At 40.0% G+C, this 23,682-nt stretch overlaps 1 pseudogene; it reads left to right on the forward strand.

Moving 5' to 3' along the window:
• Window positions 1-20,805: 20,805 nt before the first annotated feature.
• Window positions 20,806-22,107, forward strand: LOC102127247 (nucleophosmin pseudogene; annotated as a pseudogene).
• The last annotated feature ends 1,575 nt before the right edge of the window (window positions 22,108-23,682 follow it).

The following is a 23,682-nucleotide window of genomic DNA, read 5'->3' on the forward strand; positions in this document are numbered from 1 at the left end:
AAATCATAATAAAATCCAAAATAAAATCCAGTTTTATGTGCTGGTCTTTATAGGCTACAGTTAATGAAGACATTGGGATCCTTTACTAAGATTTTATTTCTTTTTTAAAAAATATTTTCAACTTTTATTTTAGATTCAGTGGGTACGTGTGCAGGTTTGTTACCTAGGTATATTGCATGATGCTGAGGTTTGGGGTATGCATTCATACTACCTGGGTGACGGATCATTTCCCATCACCCAGGTAGTGAGCACAGTACCCACCAGTTAGTTTTTCAATGCTTGCCCCCTCACTGCTTCCCCACTTTAGTAGTCCCCAGTGTCTATTGTCATCTTTATGTCCATAAGTACTCAACGGTTACCTCCTGCTTCTAAGTGGGATTTGGTTTTCTGTTCCTGTGTCAATTTGCATAGGATAATGGCCTCCAGCTGCATCCATGTTGCTGCAAAGGATGTGATTTCATTCTTTTTCATGGCTGTATCGTATTCCATGGTGTATATGCGCATTTTTAAAAATTGAATCTACTGTTGATGGGCACCTAGGTTGATTCCATGTCCTAGTATTGTGAATAGTGCTGAAATGACCATATGAGTGCATGTATCTTTTTGATAGAACAATTTATTTTGTTTTGGATACATACCTGGCAATGAGATTGCTGGGTTGAATGGTAGTTATGTTTTAGGTTCAGATTTTATTTCTGAGATTAAGTTTCATGGACCATTCCTCCTGGAGTATGTGGCTGTGGCAGCTCTACATAGGGAAAACCTGTATCCACTCAGTCTTCAGAGCCTCTGAAATAGACATTTGGGAACCTGAGGATTTGGTGATAGACCTGGCAACGAGTCACTCACTTACCTTGGGAGCGTCCAGGGCATCTTCTCCTAATTTCCTGTTGTGATTGATTAGAGAGATGCTCCCCATACTATCAGAACAGGTTTTTTTTTTTTTTTTTTTTTTTTTTTTTTTTTTTAAATACTTGAAGTTCTGGGGCACATGTACAGAATGTGCAGGTTTATTACATAGATATGCATGTGCCATGGTGGTTTGCTGCACCCATCAACCCGTCATGTACATTAGATATTTCTCCTAATGCTATCCCTCTCCTAGCCCCCCATCCCCTGACAGGCCCGGTGTGTGATGTTCCCCTCCCTGAGTCCATGTGTTCTCATTGTTCAACTCCCACTTATGAGTGAGAACATGAGGTGTTTGGTTTTCTGTTCCTGTGTTAGTTTGCTGAGAATGATGGTTTCCAGCTTCATTCATGTCCCTGCAAAGGACATGAACTCATCCTTTTTTATGGCTGCATAGTATTCCATGGTGTATATGTGCTGCATTTTCTTTATTCAGTCTATCATTGATGGACATTTGGGTTGGTTCCAAGTCTTTGCTATTGTGAACAGTACTGCAATAAACATATGTGTGCACGTATGTCTTTATAGTAGAATGATTTATAATCCTTTGGGTATATACCCAATAATGAGATTGCTGGGTCAAATGGTATTTCTGGTTCTAGATCCTTGCCACACTGTCTTCTACAATGGTTGAACTAATTTACACTCCCACCAACAGTGTAAAAGCGTTCCTATTTCTCCACATCCTCTCCAGCATCTAGAACAGGGTTCTTAAGTCAAACTACCTGAGACTAAATCCTAGCTCAGTCACTTACTGGACTGTGTGCCCTTGGGCAAGTTTAATGCTATGTCTAGGGTTCTTAGTTTCCTCATCTGTAAACAGTGCATGAAGAGTAAATGTGTTAGTAGATGAAAAGCCCTTGAAACACTGTCTGCTCAAAATACCCTTCATGATCAATATTCTTACTGCTGTTGTTGATAATTACGTGGCATTGAGTTGCATTGATTAGATGCACAATACAATAATCCATTGGATTGTGTTGAATAACAGAAGACAATGAATGTAAAACATAATCACATTTATGTCACAACTATATGTGTATTTGTATATATGTGTGTTTGTGTGTGTAAGTATATTTGTCCAAGTTTGTATGTATATGTGTACGTAAATTTGATAAGATATGGAGAAAAGTCTGGAAGAACATACCCCAGACCGTAACATCTCAGAAGGGTGGATTTGGGAGAGGATTAAATGGGAAATTTTACTTATTATTTTATACTTTTTTATGTTGTCCAAAACCTTATCATCAATATTATTGTTTGTGTAATTTAAAAAGAAAAATAAATGAAAAGAATCAAACAATTTTAAAATGGAGATAAAACCAATCAGAGAATCTCTTTTCATCTTCTATACAGAAAAATTACTATTTTTTGAAGTCATTGGTTGTATGAGGTTCTCAAAGGCAGCCATAAAAAGGATATATATATATATTTTCCAATATTAAGCAATTTCTGGGATTGTTGATCCTTATGTGAAATTGAGATTTGTCTGATATAGATTCATGAAGTCAGTCTAATAAATCACTTTGCTCGTTGCTGTATTTGAAATTTAAAGCCTGGAGATACAACTCTCCACATCTAGGGCTCCCCAGGTGCCACTGATCCTGATCCCCATTGCCCACAGCCTTGATGGACTTGACTTACAGAATTTGGAGCTTCACATTTCTCTAAATAATCTCACCCTCTTCTTCTTTAAAAAATTGTTTTTGAGACAGGGTCCCACTCTGTGAGTGCAGTGGCATTATCATATCTCACTACAGCTTTCACCTCCCAGGCTCAAGCAATCCTCCGATCTCAGCCTCCTGAGTAGCTGGGACTACAGGTGTGTGCCACCACACCCAGCTAATTTTTTGATTTTGGAGAGACAGGGTTTCTCTGTGTTGCCCAGGCTGGTCTTGAACTCTTGGGCTCAAGCAATCCTCCCACCTCAGCCTCCTAAAGTGCTAGGATTACAGGTCTGAGCCACCATGCCTGGCCCCTCTTCTTTATATATGCTACTCCATCTTAGTCTACCTGAAGTACCCAGAGATAGCTTATTGCTATGGAGAACATAGTCAGAAGTCTGCGTTGGTCCTGCTGGAAAGCTATAAAACATTTATCATTGTGGACCAAGCAGATGATATAAAATGCCAGGGTAGCTACAGTGATGACAGGCAGATTCTCAGGCAAGACCTCAAAGTGTCAGAAACTATTTTATCCATTCGCTTAGAAATGGGGTCTCTTTAGGGACAGACTCACATTGTCTAGACACACTGAGTCTAATTTACAAACCAAATTTGCACTCTTACAAGGAGGGAAGATAAACCACTGCAGTGGCAAGAAGTCTCAGGTCTAATCCTTAGGACACCCTTGCAGTCATTAAGGCACCTGGAAAATGGAAAAAGATGTGGAATGGATGATTGGAGGAGGCTCAATTTGGGAACTGCATAACTTTGAAATTACCATCAGTTATGTGACTGCAGACCTTTGGTAAAATTCTCTGAAGCTGTTTATCATCTGAATAATAGAGATAATAGTACAACTTTAAAGTGGATTTTTAGAAATAAACTGAGATTTGCAAGCAAAGTCTTACTGGGGAGAAAGTGAGAATTGTAGAAGGGATAAACTGACCTGCAATGTGGCTGTAACCGAGATCTCTGGAACTTGGATGGGGACTTCAGAGTTGGGATAACCCTTCAAGTTGTCTCAAATTGGGAGAGAGGGGCTGAGCCTTTGAACCTTTACATTAATCAATCTGTGGCCATATACCATGCTGACCGTGTATGACCTTGGGTGATGTAGTTCCTTATAACTGAGGGCAGTTTCTAGTGAGAGGTATAGCTGTGAGCTCCTAAGAGCCTCTATTCCCAGCAGTTAGGGTGCATTGCTTTTGAAGAGGGGATCTTGGCAGCATTTCCCAGTGTCCACTATAAGTCCACACTTTATAAACTTGTAGGGATTATATAAGCACTTAGCGTAATGCCAGCCCCATTGCATAATATCTAAAAATATTAGTTCTTTTTCTTTCTCCCTTGAAAAATATTTCTCAATCACTGTGGAAGGCTATGGGAGATGTTTTTTCTGTTCTAGTTTACTTACTTACTTATTAATTTTTTTTTTTTTGAGATGGATTCTTGCTCTGTCACCTAGGCTGGATTGCAATGGTGTGATCTTGGCTCACTGCAACTTCTGCCTCCCAGGTTGAAGCAATTCTCCTGTCTCAGCCTCCCAAGTAACTGGGACTACGGGTGCATGCCACCATGCCCAGCTAATTTTTGTATTTTTAGTAGAGATGGATTTCACCGTATTGGTCAGGCTGGTCTCGAACTCCTGACCTCAGATGATCCACCCGTCTTGGCCTCCCAAAGTGCTGGGTTGTTCATTAATTTTTGCAGCAGAGAAGGAAGTTTAATCATAAGGAGGTTGAATGAGGAGACAGGAGGAAATCTCAAATCCACCTCTCTGAGGAGAGTGGGGCCTGGGATTTTAAGGAGTTTGGAGAAGGCTGAGGTTGGCAGGTGGATCATTGGTTGAAGAATGCAGGGTGAAATCACAGGATGGAAATGCATGAAAATTGCTTTTTCATGATGATTCAGTTCCTCTGTGGGGGTCTTCAAACTGATTGACATTAGCCCTTCTGCTGGAATTCAGGACCTGTGTCACTGAAAGTAGACCCACAGAGCTGAAGTTTCTGCTTCCATTTCCTCCTCTGGTGTCCAAGAGGACAGAGTCCTCCTCTTCTTTGCCATGTTTCTGGACCTTACAGGTGAGTGCAGGGCCAGTTAATGTTTCTGTTTTAAGATAATCTCCTGCTGCTCATTAGTGATGCTGTTCTTCATCTCTCCTGTTCCATTTTAAACCAAACATCTTCAGTGGACAAAACCACTACATCTACCAAAAATATCTCTTTGCCTTGGACAGTACAAACAAACACTGGCAAAGCCTTAAACTCTAATTTTCTCCATCAGTCAACACAGAACCCATAGACTCCTGACAGGCAAGTAACTTGGAGAGGGTTTGCTCGTCACTAACATAATGCCATCCCTCCCCATAATCTTTTTGGTTGAATTTTGGAGACTTCCTTATTCCTTCAGGAATACAGTCTGTGAAGTATTGCCCAGGCAGTTGAGGCTAAGTGAAGAGGAACATTTTTAGCACATGACTAAGGTTATTCATTAAACATTGATTTTTTAAAATTGGCGTTAGTAGCACAGGTCAGCTTTTCTTGATTTTGAATTCAAATTTTCCGGGAGACTCCCTTATCAGAAATTCTGTACAATCACTACACAGACTGTATATGCTTGAGATAATTTTTGATTCCTATTTCTTATTTTATGTTCTCTGTCTTCTTATATCACTAAGCAGGATTGAGAAAGGGGAGGGGCAGGTTTGGAAGGAGCAATAATGGGGTACTTGTGGTTATTTTATTTTGATTTTTTTTTGGTAGGTGAGATCATCTGGAGGAGGGACACCAACTCTAGGGTATCCAATATAAAGACCCAGTACCTTGGTGTTTAGGTCATTGAGCAAGGTAGCTGAAGCAGAATAATCAGAAGAATCACATTTTTAAATCAAAGTAATCCTTATAATGATTAAGATTTTATTGGTTAGAATGCAACTAAAGGCAACTCAAGATAGCTTAAGTAAGAAAATTTATTTTCTTAGTTAAGAAACCATCAAGGGCAGGGGTACAGAGGGGTCTTTGGTAGTGGACTTCAGACAGGAAACCCAGGCAGACCTCTTTCTCATTTACTCACTTCTGTTTCTCTCTGTGTATATGCTTCTGTGGTATTGTGCCCTTCCCTGTTCTCTTTCTTGGATCTCTTGTTCTGGAGGAAGCCATGTTATGAGGAGACTCAAGCAGTCCTGTGGAAAGGTTTATGTGGTGAGGAACTGAGACTTCCTGCCAGCAGTGAATGAGTTATCTTGGAAGTGGATTGCTCAGCTTTAATCAACTTTCAGAAGACTCCAGGCCCAGCTGACATCCTGACTGAAAACTCATCTGAGACTCTGAGCTAGAATGATACAACTCATCCCCTGTGGAATTCTTGAGTACTAGAAACTACCTAGAAACTGTGAGAAAGCGTGCTTACTGTTTAATCCAATGAGTTTTGTGCTAATATTTTATACATCAACAGGTAACTAGTATATAGTGCAAATAATCACTGCCAATAACTCTTTATTCAGAAAGCAGTCATCATGGAGGGGAGACTTAGTTTTACTTCCAATTTCCAGAAAGAAAGAATCTGATTGATGCTACCTGGGTAAAGTACTCAGATGTTGTCTTAGTCCATTTTTAGCTGCTATCACAGAATACTACAGACTGGGTAGCTTATAAAGAAAAGAGATTATTTGGCCTATAGTTCTGGAGGCTGGGAAGTTCATGATCAGGGACTATGTCTGGTGAAGACCTTCTTGCTGTGTCATAACATGGGTGAGAAGATAAGAGAGTACATGAGACAGAGAACAAATGGGGGCTGAACTTATCCTTTTATCAAGAGTTTACTCCTATGATAACTAACTCACTCCTACAGTAATGGCGTTAATCCATATGGCCTCTTAATTCATCCTAAACACCTCTTAAAGGTTCCTCCTTTCAACACTGTCACAATGGCCATTAAATGCCAGCATGAGTTTTGTTGAGGACATACCTTCAAACCATAGCAGATATGGGCCAATAAATTGTGGTTAAGGTAGTGAGTAGTGTCATATATTTATGGGGGACTTTCCACTGTAACCCTGTATATGTGAGGTGTTTTGGTAAGGAGTACCTGGGATACCCCAAAGTAAGTTTCACATTGGAGCAGGACTTTGTTTATTTGGTCACCAGTGTTTCTCCAAGGTAGTTGAAGCTTACCTTGGTTATAATACAGCTGTTTGAGGTTAGGTATCAATGCTATGTGTGAAATAAAGTGTATGACTGACTTTTATCTGTATGTTTTCAAGATTGGTGGGCTACTTGTGCTTTGCTGGCCTACTCCTTACATGCCTGGCTATACTGACATGTTTAAACAGTCTCAGGCCTGACTTCTTGGCTACTTCCAAGTTGCTGAGCAGTTTCCAAAATTTTCTTCTGATAACTGCAGTAAATCTTTTTCAGGAAGCGCCCATATCCCTTATTATGTATGAAAAAAACCTTCAATGCACCTGGTTTTTCAAGAAACAAATCTGGCTGGGCATGGTGGCTCATACCTGTAATCCTAGCACTTTGGGAGGCTGAGGGGGGATAGCTCACTTGAGGTCAGGAGTTCAAGACCAGCCTGGGCAACATGGTGAAACCCCATTTCTACTAAAAATACAAAACTTTGCTGGGCGTGATGGTGCATGCCTGTGGTCCCAGCTACTCGGGAAATTGAGATATAAGAATCGCTTGAACCTGTGAGACGGAGGCTGCAGTGAGCCGAGATTGTGCCACTGCACTCCAGTCTGGGCGACAGAGCGAGACTCCATCTCAAGAAAAAAGAAGAAAGAAAAAGAAAGAGAGAGAAAGAGAGAGAGAGAGAAGAGAAAGAGAGAGAGAGAGAAAGAGAGAAAGAAAGAAAGAAAAAGAAAGAAAGAAAGAAAATCTGCTAGAATTTCTCCATTTTTGAAAATAGTCTATTGGGAGAAAGTAAACACAATGAGTCTTGATGTTATCTGATTCATGAGTCAAGTCAAGTGACTTAAATGATGCTGCTGCCAACGTCAATGAGATTATAGGGAGAGGGTTATTTGTTATAATGCTGGCATGTATTTCATGTTTTCAGATAATCAACATTGCAAAAATAAACATTTCCTAAGACACACTTGTGTATATTTAGGAGTTACATTTAAAAGATGGTAGGTAACACCTTTGAAATTATTATGTCTCAGAGGAACTGCTTTTTTTCTAGCCAGAATATGATTCATAATTATATGGTTGTAAAGCAAGTATGACTCTGCTAAAAATGGACTTTCACCTCCATCCATTTTAATATTTGTATATTTGTTAATAGAATCCTCAGAGCAAATGTAAGTAGTCTTTAGATATAACCCTTTCTTAGCAGCACATTATAGCTAACTCAGTGCCTTCTCTACTGTGCATGTCAGCAGGCTTGCCTTTCCTTTGAAACTCCCTCATTTAATTGTCAATTAAGGCTTAGAGGCTCTTGGTGCCAACTTAGAACATTTAGCCTATCAGCTGTAATTTTTAATCCTGATTTGTGTCTCTAATACTTATTGGCCAATTTTTCTTTACAATGACATTAACTTGTATCAATATGGAGTATATTGTGAGTTTTCAAATTTTACTGAGAAGTTTAGATTGGGCTGCTGATTTTAATCCAGAACTCCTTTTTTTTTTGAGACGGAGTCTGGCTCTGTTGTCCAGGCTGGAGTGCAGTGGCCAGATCTCAGCTCACTGCAAGCTCCGCCTCCCGGGTTTACGCCATTCTCCTGCCTCAGCCTCCCGAGTAGCTGGGACTACAGGTGCCCGCCACCTCGCCTGGCTAGCGTTTTGTATTTTTTAGTAGAGACGGGGTTTCACCATGTTAGCCAGGATGGTCTCGATCTCCTGACCTCGTGATTCGCCCGTCTCGGCCTCCCAAAGTGCTGGGATTATAGGCTTGAGCCACCGCGCCCGGCCCAGAACTCCTTAGTATGAACATTTTGGACTCGTTTACCCATATTACTCCATGTTTCTGGAATATCTCACATTTCCAAAATGTCTGAGTCAATTTACACTGCTACAGATAGTTTATGAGAGAGCTTACATCTTCCCATACTGAATATTTGCCAGTTTAATAGACCTTGGCCATTACTAATTTTCTGGAGAATCAATTACTCAATTAGTAGTTTGGCTCTAGAAGTGAAAGACGATTGTGTGTCCTTAAAATGTCTTTAATTATTAGTATCATTTAATATTTGTACTTATTTACATTTTTTCTTATACCAATTGTCTAGTCGTGATCTTTGCTTTCTTCATTTTAGAATTAGGATTAAAAAAATGACTTTAAAAAGCCCTTTTTATAGTAAGAATAATAATCTAATTTATTTCATGGCAATTCTAAGCTTTATGAATTTCTTTTATAAGTCTTTGAAACAGTTTGTGTATCATGAGTATGTTAGTCAAGGTTCAGCAAAGAAGCGGAACCAATAAGATATACACATTTTTATATTATATAGATGTAGACAGATATAAATATATAAGAAGACACTTATTATGGGAATTGGCTCATGTGATTATGAAGTATGAGAAGTCCCATGACGTGCCATCTGCAAGCTGGAGACTCAGGAGAAAGCCAGTGATGTAACTCAGTCCTAGTCAGAAGGCCTGAGATCCAGAAACGCCAGTATCCAAGAGCAGGAGTTGAATGTCCCCGCTTGAAGAGAGAGAGAATTTGCCCTTCCTCTGACTTTTTGTTCTATTTGGGTCCTTCCACACTGATGATGAAAATTTTTTTTTTTTTAAACTCAATCTACTGATTAAAATGTGAATTTCCTCCCAAAACACCCTCACAAACACACCAAAAACAATATCTGGGCATCACTTAGCCCAGTCAAGTTGAAACATAAAATTAACCATCACGATGGGCAACTCAAAAGTAAAAATTATTCCACATCTTCTGCATTGTGGCTAATCTGCTGGCTCTAACCCTTATTTTATACAGAGACCAGGTAGAAATCTTAATTCAATGTGGTGTTGTGGAAAAAGCTTGAAGTTTGGAGTTTAAAAAAATCCTGCATTTACTTTATAGCTCCACCACTTTCTGTTCTGAGTAAGACATTTAAGTCTCACAGTATCAGTTTTCTTAGATACAAGCTGAAAATAATGCCAGTGGCTGCAATGCTGGATTATTGGATCAAATTATATAAACCACATGAAAATGCTTCATAACTTGCTCTGAATCTAATCTTGATGGTCAGTCCTTCTGAGCTTCACTTTCAGCTGCCAGGATTCACAACAAACTTGACTTGGATGAAAGTTAAAGAAGTAGACAAATGATTTTGAAATGAGTAGAAATTTCAGTAGTTTCTTTGTGAGCAGTGACAGAAAAGGCATTTCTCGTTTTTATAAAAATAATAATCTTGTAAGTTAAATGGCTAAAGAAAAGGATGGTAGTATGAGGATTTACTCAGTACTGTGGAATTGGCCCAGCAGAGGAGGTTCAGTCAGTGACAGTAGGCAGAAATATTGCTTTCACTTCTCAGACAACACTAACTTGTCACTGATGATACCTATACTTCGTTATTACTAATGTCCAAAGAGAGTCACATTGAATGAATAGGGTTTAGTCCCTCTCTTTATTCATCCCTATGAAACACTTCAGAGAAAAACTGATTCCTGACCAATGAAACATAAGACGAAATCCCTCCACATTTATTCTAATGTCAGCATGGATTAGTGGAAATGAACACTACATTATGTCAAAAAACTTAAGAATGTAAGATGTCCCCCTCCGTCTTTTTTTTTTTTTTTTTTTTCTATTTTTTGAGATGGAGTCTTGCTCTGTCACCCAGGCTGGAGTGCAGTGGCATGATCTTGGCTCACTGAAACCTCCGCTTCCCGGGTTCAAGTAATTCTCCTGCCCCAGCCTCCTGAGTGGCTGTGACTACAGGCACATGCCACCAACCCCAGCTAATTTTTGAATTTTTAGTAGAGACAGGGTTTTGCCATGTTGACGAGGCTGGTCTTGAACTGCTGACCTAAAGTAATACGCCAGCCTTGGCCTCCCGAAGTGCTGGGATTACAGGAGTGAGCTACTGCGTCTGGCCTAAGATGTCTCCTTTTTAAAGAGCATTTTAGTTCATCCTTTAATCTTTCTGAGCCTTAGTTTTCTAACCTTTCCCAATAACTTTATAGATATGCTGTGCTAATTGGAGAAGAACGTGTATACAAAAGTTCTTTGTAAGCTGTAAATATGTCATAAATGTAACCACAATAAACATAACTTTAAACATAAAGAACATTATTATCTGGATAGGTAATGGCAGAACAGTAACTGAGAGAAGTTTAAGAAAATGGAAAAGGAATGTTCTCTGTGTATTCAGCCTTTCCACCAGTTTTGCTCCTGTAATTTAGGTATGCTTCCATTAGGTGGTGATAGTGGGCTATGCTCATTTGATCTGAGTAACAGGACAGATCCAGTAGAGGAGCCAACCTTATAATTCACTGTGAATCCTAACTTGGTATCCAGGCCTCCTAGGACCAACTCAGATTTCCATCAAACAGGCAAGATTGTCACCAAAGCCTCCAAATAACCCCCTTTCCAGGTTTTTTTTTTTTTTTTTTTTTTTTTTTTTTTCCTCAGCTGGATCTCAGCTTTGAGCACACTTTTGAGATTTTCCTTCACACTTTCACTGTCTGTCTTTTCTTCTTAACCTCTTTTCAGAGACCACGCAATCAAACCTTTCAGGAAAAAGAAAAATAGAAGAGCCACTGCTTACACAGAAAACAGCATTTCCTCCTCCCTACAGTGTCAAAAGCATGATTTCTTCTCTTTTAACCATCTGAAGAGAAGTTTCCCCTTTACTTTACTTGCCTCAGTCTTTTTCACTACTCCAGTCACTTAGTATTCACAAAAGAGACTGTTCATACAGTAAATATTTCAGTGATAGTTTCTTTCAGCAGTAGACTTTGGTTACACATATTATGACTCTTCCAGGAAGATTTATTTGGAAATACATTCCTTAAAGGGTTACAATCACTTTAGGGACATTTATAGCTGAATTAAACATACACTTTATAAAAAGTCATGTGAAAAACTGCAATTACTTTTGCAGCAACTGAATAATTTCTGAATCACTTAGTAGGATTGGGTTTGGTTGCCTGTATTAGGAAACTAAAATTAAAACTGATTTAAAAAGAGAAGTTTATTTCTCTTCAATGTAAGACAAAGTCTGGAGGAAGCCTCTCAAGTCTAAAAAGTCAATTTCATGATTGACCCAGCTCCTTGTATCTTTCTGGTGATATGAGCCATTGGCTTTTGACCACCTTATGGTCAAAGATGCCTGCTGTGTCTCTAATCATCATGCCTGTATTTGAGGCAGGAAGATGGAGGAAGAAAGAAAGGGAAAGGGGGCAGATGTCTCAGCTGAAGTAACTTCTTTTACAAAACTTTCTTGGAAGCTCAACCCAACATTTCCATCTACATTTCATTGACTAGAACACCATCATATGGCCAAATGTAGCCTCAAGGAAGGTGGGGCAGAGTAGCTTTTTATAAATGCACTGCTACCTCAAATAAAAATCAGATTTCATTGTTAGTGAAGGAGGAAAAATAGACAATTTTTGGCAACTGGCAATCTCCGCTGTAGTTTTTTGTTGTTGTTGTTGTTGTTGTTGTTTTTTTTTTTGAGACAGGGTCTCACTCTGTTGCCCAGGCTAGAGTGCAATGGTGCAATCTTGACTCACTCCCAGGCTCAAGTGATTTTCCCACTTCAGCCTCCTGAGTAGTTGGAGCTACAGGTGTACACTGCCATGCCTTGCAAATTTTTTATTTATTGTCTCACTATGTTGTCCAGGCTGGTCTTGAACTCCTGGGCTCAAACAATCTTCCTGCCTTGGCCTCCCAAAGTGCTGATATTATAGGTGTGAGCTACTGCACCCGGCCGCTACCTCAGTTTTATATCACATCCCTTGATGTAGTGTTTTTAAGCTAAATAAGTCTTCTAGTCACCTTTTTTAGCTGGTTCTATTTCACATTTCTCCCTGAGTGTTCCTCCCTTAGAGAACATTCTGTAAGTTTTCCAGATGTAGGAGGGATAGTAATGTGACTGGTCAAAGTTTAGGTCTTTGCTGGTGGATGGACTCTTTGTATATTAAACTACCAATGTATGGTTATGGTACTCTCCTTCTTCCTGTCTTCATGTAATTGAGAGAGAAGCTGATCCAAGGGTCTGAATCCTTTTCATTTCGTTGATTTTCTGGCCTTACATATGGAGAGAAAATAGATAAAATTGCCCAAGGAGAAAAGGAGAAGAGGACATCAATGTTTAAAGAATAGGCCGAGGAAGATCATATACCAAAGTACAAAAGATGGAGAAATATCAGTGATATGGTTTGGCTGTGTCCCCACCCAAATCTCGTCTTGAATTGTAGTTCCAATTCCCATGTGTCATGGAAGGGCACCAGTGGGAGGTAATTGAGTCATGGGGGTGGGTCTTTCCCATGCTGTTCTTGTGAAAGTGAATACGTGTCATCAGACCTGATGGTTTTATAAGGGGGAGTTTCCCTACACAAGCTCTCTCTTGCCTGCTGCCATGTAAGATGTCCCTTGCTCTTCCACCATGATTGTGAGGCCCCCCCAGCCATGTGGAACTATGAGTCCATTAAACCTCTTTCCTTTATAAACTACCCAGTCTTGGGTATGTCTTTATCAACAATGTGAAAATGGGCTAATACAATCAGCGTCCTCTAACCCAGTATATAAAATCAAGAATTTAGGACCTTTGAGATTTGCCATAGAACATCATGAAATCTGGTTAATGGCCTTTTGGAATGCTATGAGTGAGATAAAAACTCTTACGACAAAGGTCAAAGTTTGCACACTGTCTCTGCACCACTTCCACTATCCTGTCATCAGGTGGACACTGTGCTGTTTTGGGAAGGGAGCTGTGGAAGTTGCTGTGATTTTAGCAGTAATGAAATATTTGTGATAGCTTTCCTCTGGTACAGGTTTGCTCCAGGATTTTATCTATCTTCGGTGTTATGGGACTCACTGTGGCTAGTATAATCTAAGATTCTGTTGCCATGAATTCTCTGTCTGAGTTGTGCTGTCCTGGGATTCCAGTGATCATGGACAAAGTGTATGTTTAACTGTGTAACGTCTCTAAATTGGTTGTCCACTGAAACTAAAATTCAACATCCCAATACAAAATCATTTATTCCAAGTGTATCTCTCCTTTTGATTTCTTTCTTTCTTCATGTCAATTAATATCAAAACCTTTATATTATATTCAATGCCTTTCCCTCACCCTGTTGACACAAGCTGCATCTCATCAGCTGCCTACGGAACCCTTTCAATATCTCTGTATTTATTTCTGAGTCTCCATTCCTTCTTCTACTACCCTAGACTAGGTTTTCATAATTCTCACCTAGGTTAATGTGGCAGCTACCTAGGTAGTGGTAGCCTGGGATGGAAAAAGTGTGATTATTTTGGTGAGCATGTCAGTGACAGAAAAATTTATATTACAGAGGGGCAGGAAGGCAATGATAAAACCTAGGGCTTCAGGGGTTTTCTCAAGTATTGGAATAAATCACAGTATATGTGCCACCAGTGCAGATCATTTCAGATAACAGAGAATCACAAAGTAAGAAAACATATATATATATATATATATATATATGTATTTCAAATCTCTTTTTAATTTTAATTAATTTTTTAAAATCAATGTAATTCATGTAAATACTTTAAAAATTTGTGCAATCTTGCAAACATTTTAACAAAGATCAGCAGTCACTGACCACCTCTACCTGACCTTTGAATCCAGTTCCCAAGAGGCAATCATTTTCAACTCTTAGCTTTTCTGATATTTATCCTCATATTTGTAAATCATATACTTATTTTGCCATTTCTTTATTTAAAAAATTTATAATTAAAAAAGTTCTTTGACATCCTACTATGGGACATGAGAATTTAGATTTTTTTAATATTACTCCAATATCTACCCCATTACATTCTTCTTCCCCTTCCCTCAATCTCTCAATATGGTTATATCACAATTTTAAGTTAAATAGTTTTACATTATTATGATTATGAAAATACTGTTCTCAGATGAACCATAAGGTGTCCTATGACCATAGTTCCTTTCATTTTATTTTTCCAGGAGTTAATATTTGCCTCTTGTTTTGTTGGTTGGCTTATTTTTCTATATATGTATTGATTCCCAAATTATCCAATACAACTCTCAAAACTTAGTGTCATCAACTGTGTTAGATGAGTTTTCAGATTCGTGTGTGTGTGTGCATGTGTGTGTCCCCAGGAATTCTCCATCTCCTGCTCCAGTTTTGAGTGTCACTCCTTTGGCCACCTATACAGATGTTATCCTGGAACTTCACCCTGGAAACTTTCTTGCCCTGTTCTTTTGATCATGTATCTCCTGGGCTTTATGTCTTTATTTTCCTTGTTGCATTAGCTTTAGTATCTTCTGAGATAATGTGAGGGGAAGCTAAGTGTTTTGTGACCCTGAATATCTACGACTGACTTTATTATGCTCTCACAAATAAATTTCTAGTTTGGCCAGAAACTCAGAGTTGGAAATTATTTATCCTCAGACTCTTTTTTTTTTTTTTTTTTGACAGAGTCTCACTCTGTCACCGAGGCTGGGGTGCAGTGGTGTGATTTCAGCCCACTGCAACCTCTGCCTCCCTGGTTCAAGCAATTCTCCTGCCTCAGCCTCCCGAGTAGCTGGGATTACAGGCACCCATCACCACACCTGGCTAACATTTTGTATTTTATTAGAGACGGGGTTTCACCATGTTGCCCAGGCCGGTCTTGAACTCCTGAGCTCAGGCAATCCCCACCCAACTTGGCCTTCTAAAGTGCTAGGATTATAGGCATGAGCCACAGCACCTGGTGGAGATGGGGTTTCATCATGTTGGCCAGGATGGTCATACTCCTGACCTCAAGTGATCTGCCCACCTCGGCCTCCCCAAGTGCTGGGATTATAGTCATGAGCCACCATGCGTGGCCTTTTTTATTCATTATTCTGAAATGCCATCAAAACCTGCTTTGGTATGGGTCTTCGTTCATGGTGATGGGTCCTAGGAGGGTTGTTCTAAAAAACTCAAGTCCTTCAGTTATTGGGAAATTTATTTATTTATTTATTAATAATATCCTGCCTCCTGTTTCTTCTGTCTGGAAATGCTTTCAGGTGAAATATGCATTTTTTTCCCCTAGGTTGATATGTACCAATGCCAACAACATACAGATACATGCTTTGTACTTCTCAAGATCCCAAGAAAGTATCAGAAGGCCTCTGAGATAAATCATGGAGCACGCACTGAGCAATGTGTATTGGGATAGCTGGGTTTGGTAGGGAATTTTAAAAGCTGACAAACCCCATAGTTCTCAGGGAGGTCTTCCACCCATCTACCTCTCTGACTTGGACTTGTTTATACTCTGGAGATGCATATTATTAGACAATAGTCAATTGGAGCTCATCCAGCAGGTTAGCTCTCGATGGATACGACCTTGTTGGATGTGGTGATGACATTTGGATTTCTGCAGTCATTACTGTTGTGCCTCTAGCTTTCTCATATGTGTGACTCCACCTGAAATGAGTTTCCCAGTTGAGCTTATCCTGCAGCATCACTCTATAAAAATCCACTTAAACTCCTGACTCAGGATCTTCCCCTAGGACTTCAACTTTAGGGTCCTGGTTTTCAGAGGGCATGCGTATTGAAACCTTGAGAACTGACCAGGCTCCCGCACATAGAAGAAATGCATGAGGCTCAGAGTCAGTGAGTGACTGTTTTCCCCTGGCCTTGACCCTGGGGTAGGATGGGTCACGTTCTGGAGTAGGTGAAAGCATAACATCTCTTTTCTCACACTCCTGCAAGGGAAGCCTCTTAGGGAAAGTTGGGGATGGGTCAATCTTACTGGAATCAATTTCCCACCCCTTTTAGACTTTGTGTTAGTTAGAAGTCATCAGGTTCTTTCCAGGGATAAAATGCAGCTTGCAAATGTGTTTTGTTTGGCTTGTATAATGTTCAAAACAGTGGGCAACATTTTAAAATGGGAAACTTCACATGCAAATTTGGATTCCTAGCCTTGTTTCTGCATGGCAACAATTAGTTAGGGTTCAGTAGTGGCTGTCCCCCTTTGCATGAGGCACGTGGTCTCCAGTTGGCCTACTTTACTCTTTTAGTTTACTGCCTGTACTCTATGGGCATTTGAGCTTGTGTTCCTACGTCCTTGCTTTAACCTATCATAACATGTGCACAGCAAATCACCGAAACTGAGTCCAGGCTATCCCAAAGATTTTGCAGCTGTGTCCAACTTTTTCTGCATTATCTCTGACTCTTTCCTATCCTTGACTTTATCTGTGGTTTGTAGGTTTGCTGTAGCTCTGTGGGTGGGGCATTCACACCTGGTATCTCTGTACTGACTTCCAGTTCTCTCTAAAATTACCGGGCTTCATAAACACCCAGGGTCTTCTCACTCCAAGCCACCTTCAGTAGGTAAAGTATTCTGTCTGAGTTTAGCTCCTCTGGACATAACCTTTTGTATTGGTCTGTTAGGTTGGCATCCAGGTTGGGTCTGCTTTGGTTCATCAGAAGGGAAAATTCAGGCAAGAAATCTATTAAAGGAGAATCCATGTAAATCCAGGACCCTATCGTCGATGTCCTGGGGGAAGATCCTGAGCTAGGAGTTCAAGTGGTTTCTGATAGAGTGACACTGGAGGCTGAACTCACCTGGAAAGCTCATCTCAGGTGGGGTCACACATGTAGCTTTTATAAGGATTGGCCAGAGGGGCCCAGTGGAGACAGAAGTGTGGCCAAAAAGGAGTTGGGTGACAAATTAGACTCTAGCTGGGCCCAGGAAAGAAAAAGGGTTTTGTCTGCTGATAAGGTTGAAGGTTAGGGTCCTGTCCAGGCAGGCCAGCTCCTGCCAAATTCTGAGTGAAGCTAGTTGTTAGCATTGTGTGGCAACCCAGGTCTTCAAGGGATAATACTATCACAGGCCCTTTTGTGCTTTGGAGTGCCTGATTTTCATAGAAAATCTTCATATTTATGCAGAAGCAGATTGGCAAGTATCTTTGATATGTGGCCTAATCCTATACATTTCACAGTATGGTCATAGCGTAATTTGTAAAACTAATTCATGTAAAGTCTATAAAAGTTAAAAAGTCCCCACTCAGTGATAACTACATTACCATTTTTATATTCCTCACAGTATGCTTTCTATGCAAATATGCATAGATTTATTTTATTTAATTATTTTCCAAAAGAGAAATCACACTGTATTTAGGTTTGTATTTTGCTCTTATTCTCATAGTATGTGAGCATTTGTCCAAGTTATCAAATATTTTAAAAAATATCTCTTAATGCTTGAATATTTTGTCATTTGGATCTAAAGTAACATGTTTAATCACATCCTCATTGTTAGATGTCTAGATTATTTTTGTTTTATTCACTAATAAAAATAATTCTGGGATGAGAATCCTTCTATCTTTTTTTTTTTTTTTTTTTAAGAGACAGGGTCTTGCTCTGTTGCACAGGCTGCAGTACAGTGATTCAAACATAGCTCATTGCAGCCTCCACTTTCTGGGCTCAAGATATCCTCCCACCTCAGCCTCCTGAATAGAAGAGACTACAGCAAATGCTACCATGCTCTGCTAATAATTAAATTTTATTGTAGAGAAAGGATCTTGCTGTGTTGCTCAGGCTGGTCTTGAACTCATGGCCTCAAGCAATCCTCCTCCCTTGGTCTCCCAAAACCCTGGAATTACAGGTGTGAGCCACTGTGCCCAGCCTATCATAAATCTTTGACTCTCTGAAAGCTGCTTTAGATTAAGTTATTAGGAAAGTAACCAGGGAACTCTTACGGGGGTTAAGATCTTTTTCAGTTGATTTGCTTAGATTTTCCAGGTGGATAATCACATATGCAAATAATGAGAGATGTTACCACTTGCTTTTCAATAATTATACCCTTTATTTATTTATGTTTCTTGTCTTATTGCATTGGCCAGACATTTCAAAGCAATTTAAAATAATTAGGGTCATTGTGGGTATCCTTATTTTGTTTCAGATTTTTAATGGAAAAGCTTTGTGTTATACTGCCACATTTCATATGCTTATATTTTATTTAGGGATTTTGCATTTATATTCGTAGATAAAATTGGTCTGTAGTTTTCTTTGTCAGGTTTTGTAATGGGGTTATGCTAGCTTTCTGAAATATAATAGGTTTCTCTTCTGCACAGACATTTTCTGTGTCAGGAGGAGATAGCAATTTCCAGCAGGCAAACATGCTGGATATTTGACAGGCCAGTTGGGTTGTTTTCTTTCAAAGATGCAGACAGAAGATCCATAATTGAATTCCCACACTCAACTCAAACTGGTTATCCTGTCAGGGAGCTGGCATGTAAAATGATGTGCAATTGCTTCAATTACAAGAATTGAAGCATTTAGACAATTCTCCCTCTTCTGTTTGAGATGCAGGCTCTGCCTCTGAGTTTAAAGCTGTCAGGAGTCCAATTTAGTCACTTTGAGACTCCAGGAGTGTTCTGTGGGCCATCACTGGTCCTGTTTCTGCAACAGTGCTAATACGTCAACTGTCATCCCTGTGTAGAGACCTTGCTCCCCATCATACACTTTTGTGCCAGCCCCTTTGCTAGGAGACTTGACACTGTGTTGGTGGGAAAGATGCTTGACTGTCACACTCATCTTGTTGCAGGATCTGGAGAGTTGACACTTAGTGCCCCTGTCTGGTGGCTCTCCAAATTCCAGGTCAGATCCAGCAGGGCTGAACTCTACTGATATGCTCAGTGCAAGTATTGGGTCAGCAGTAGAGATGCAGAATATGGCCAGTTTAACTATCAGTTTGCCCATGATAGTTAAGGCTTTGTCCTACGTATCTCAGGAATCCATCCTTTCCCCCCTCCATCCTCACTGCTCTTACCAGGATTATTGCAAATAACACCACAATTGGTCTGAACTGTTTCTAGTCTTTCCCTTGCTCCAGTGTCTCCATCCCCAGGCCTGCCACATGATGTTTCTCAATTATGAGTGAGCCAACTAGTAACCTGATTTGATTAACTCTTTCTTAAAATCTCTCTATGGGCTGGGTGCGGTGGCTCACACCTGTAATCCTAGCACTTTGAGAGGCTGAGGTGGGCAGATCACCTGAGGTCAGGAGTTCGAAACTAGCCTGGCCAACATGGTGAAACCTTGTCTCTACTAAAAATACAAAAATCAGCCAGGTGTAGTGGCAGGTGCCTGTGATCCCAGCTACTCAGGAGGCTGAGACAGGAGAATTACTTGAACCTGGGAGGCAGAGGTTGCAGTGAGCCAAGAACGTGACATTGCACTCCAGCCTGGGCGACAATAGCGGAACTCTGTCTAAAAAAACAAAAAACAAAAAACAAACAAAAAACAAAAACTCTATGATTCCCCAGGGGACTTCAGATAAAGTTGAAGCTTTTTGTCATGGCTTATAAAGCAAATCTGAAGTATCCCTCTCTTTTCTTCTCAGGCCTGACTTTCTTCTTTTGCCCTTTATGTAGTTCAGCTTCACAGTGATTCTTTCTATTTATTCCATGCACCATTCTCCCCCCATGCTTTCCCCTGCCTGAGCAGCTACTATCTGGTTAACATCTACAGTTGACCCTTGAACAATGCAGAGGTTAGAGGTGCCAACCCTCCTGCAGTAAAAAAAAAAATCTGCACATAACTTTCAACTCTGCAAAACTTTAACTACTAATAGGCTACTATTGATGGGAACCCTTACTGATAACATAAACAGTCAATTAACACCTTTTTAAATGTTATAGGCATTGCATACTGTATTCTTACAATAAAGTAAGCTGGGGGAAAGAAAATGTTATTAAGAAAATCACAAGGAAGAGAAAATATATTTGCTATTTATTAAGTGGAAGTGGATCATCATAAAGTTTTCCATCCTCATCATCTTCAGGTTTAAGTTAATCGAAAGTAACATTCAGAGAAACAAAGATTTGTGATACGCTCGGCACAGTGGCTCACGCCTGTAATTCCAGGGTTTTGGGAGACCAAGGGAGGAGGATTGCTTGAGGCCATGAGTTCAAGGCCAACCTGAGCAACACAACAAGATCCCTTCTCCACAATAAAATTTAATGATTAGTAGGCTGAGGAGGAGAAGGAAGTGGAGGGGTTGGTTTTGCTGTCTCGGGGTGGCAGAAGGGGAAGAGGTGGAGGAGGCAGCAGGTGAGCCAGGAGAGGCAGGCACACTCAGTGCCATTTTTATTGAAAAAATTTGCTCCCTGGTGTGATTCCGTCCTGTGCGGCTGTTCTCTGGAGCAGCGTTCGTTTATCTCCGTCCGCCTTCTCTCCCACCTAAGTGCGTGCCGCCACCTGATGGAAGATTCGATGGACATGGACATGAGCCCCCTGAGGCCCCAGAACTATCTTTTCGGCTGTGAACTAAAGGCCGACAAAGATGATCACTTTAAGGTGGATAATGATGAAAATGAGCACCAGTTATCTTTAAGAACGGTCAGTTTAGGGGCTGGTGCAAAGGATGAATTGTACATTGTTGAAGCAGAGGCAATGAATTATGAAGGCAGTCCAATTAAAGTAACACTGGCAACTTTGAAAATGTCTGTACAGCCAACGGTTTCCCTTGGGGCCTTTGAAATAACACCACCAGTGGTCTTAAGGTTGAAGTGTGGTTCAGGGCCAGTGCATATTAGTGAACAGCACTTAGTAGCTGTGGAGGAAGATGCAGAGTCAGAAGATGAAGAGGAGGAGGATGTGAAACTCTTAAGTATATCTGGAAAGCGGTCTGCCCCTGGAGGTGGTAGCAAGGTTCCACAGAAAAAAGTAAAACTTGCTGCTGATGAAGATGATGATGATGAAGAAGATGATGATGATGAAGATGATGATGATGATGATTTTGATGATGAGGAAGCTGAAGAAAAAGCACCAGTGAAGAAATCTATACGAGATACTCCAGCCAAAAATGCACAAAAGTCAAATCAGAATGGAAAAGACTCAAAACCGTCATCAACACCAAGATCAAAAGGACAAGAATCCTTCAAAAAACAGGAAAAAACTCCTAAAACACCAAAAGGACCTAGTTCTGTAGAAGACATTAAAGCAAAAATGCAAGCAAGTATAGAAAAAGGTGGTTCTCTTCCCAAAGTGGAAGCCAAGTTCATCAATTATGTGAAGAATTGCTTCCAGATGACTGACCAAGAGGCTATTCAAGATCTCTGGCAGTGGAGGAAGGCTCTTTAAGAAAATAGTTTAAACAATTTGTTAAAAATTTTCCGTCTTATTTCATTTCTGTAACAGTTGATATCTGGCTGTCCTTTTTATAATGCAGAGTGAGAACTTTCCCTACCGTGTTTGATAAATGTTGTCCAGGTTCCATTGCCAAGAATGTGTTGTCCAAAATGCCTGTTTAGTTTTTAAAGATGGAACTCCACCCTTTGCTTGGTTTTAAGTATGTATGGAATGTTATGGTAGGACATAGTAGTAGCCGTGGTCAGACATGGAAATGGTGGGGAGACAAAAATATACATGTGAAATAAAACTCAGTATTTTAATTTAAAAAAAAATTTGCATATAAGTGGTCCCTTGTAGTTCAAATCAGTATTGTTCAGAGGCAAAATGTACTTATCATTCTAATCTCAACTCAAATGTCATTTTCCATAGATGTTTCTTGACCTCTCCAGGATGAGTTGGTGACTTTTTTTTTTAAGCTTTATTTTAGGTTTGAGGATACTGTGCAGGTTTGTTGTACAGGTAAACTTGTTTCATGGGGGTTTGTTGTACAGATTATTTCAACATCCAGATATTAAGCCTAGTACCCAACAGTTATTTTTCCCGCTCCTCTCCCTCCTCCCAACCTCCACCCTCAAGTAGACCCCAGTGTCTGTTGTTCACTTCTTTGTGTTCATGAGTTCTCATCATTTAGGTCCCACTTATAAGTGAGAACAGGCAGCATTTGGTTTTCTGTTCCTGTGTTAGTGACTCTCATTTTCTCTTGCATAGCACCTGTATCATGAGCACATTTAATAATGCATTGCATTCTGGTGCTTCCCTGGACACCTTAGAGGCAGAGAGGAAAAAGAGCCATGTCTGCTGTTTTCCCAACATGTAGCATATTTCTCTGCATATAGTAGGTACTCAATAAATATCTATTACATTAACAAATGGTAGTATTGCCTCTTAGGGAGGTCTTTTCAGTCACTCATTAGTAACTTGATTTTCTAACTGGGAAGGTGACTCCTGAGTGAAAAGAAAATTGAATTCAACTTCCACTTTTGAACCTGAGGGATAACTTTGTAGATGTTGGACCAATGAATGAATGAATGAATGAAAAGGTAATGTATAATGTGTTCAATGCCTGACACAGTGCAATAGAGATGATTCTTCATTTGAAACCAAAAGACTGGGTTGCATCTGGAAACCTTTACTTACTACTTGTGTGATTTTGAGTAAGTGTTATTTTTCTCCACCATCTCAATGTTATAACCTAAAACATGGATCCATAATTCCTGCTTACCTTATAGGTTTACTGAAATGATGTATTTAAACACAATGTATAAATCATTAATCATGATACAAAAGTGAGATGTTAATACAGTAAGGCAGCATGGTGTGATAATTCTCGCTATCATTTGTCAAGTGCTTGCTGCGTTCAAGAACTTAACTTGCATTATTTTATCTTCCTGATCATCTTGGTTAAAATATGTCTTTATTTTATTTTATTTTTATTTTATTTTTTTTTTTTTGAGATGGAGTCTCGCTGTGTCACCCAGGCTAGGGTGCAGTGGCGGGATCTCGGCTCACTGCAAGCTCCGCCTTGCGGGTTCACACCATTCTCCTGCCTCAGTCTCCCGAGTAGCTGGGACTACAGGCGCCGACCACCACGTCCGGCTAATTTTGTGTATTTTTAGTAGAGATGGGGTTTCACCGTGTTAGCCAGAATGGTCTCAATCTTCTGACCTCATGATCCACCAGCCTCGGCCTCCCAAAGTGCTGGGATTACAGGCGTGAGCCACTATGCCCAGCCAAAATATGCCTTTTTTTTTTTTTTTTTTTTTTTTTTTTTAACCTATGTGGCAATTGAGCCTTTGAGAGGTTAAGTAACTCATCCCAGGTCATGTGGCTCGTAAATGGCTGAGCCA

The sequence above is a fragment of the Macaca fascicularis genome, chromosome 20, assembly GCF_037993035.2.
Source record: "Macaca fascicularis isolate 582-1 chromosome 20, T2T-MFA8v1.1".
Lineage (NCBI taxonomy): Eukaryota > Metazoa > Chordata > Mammalia > Primates > Cercopithecidae > Macaca > Macaca fascicularis.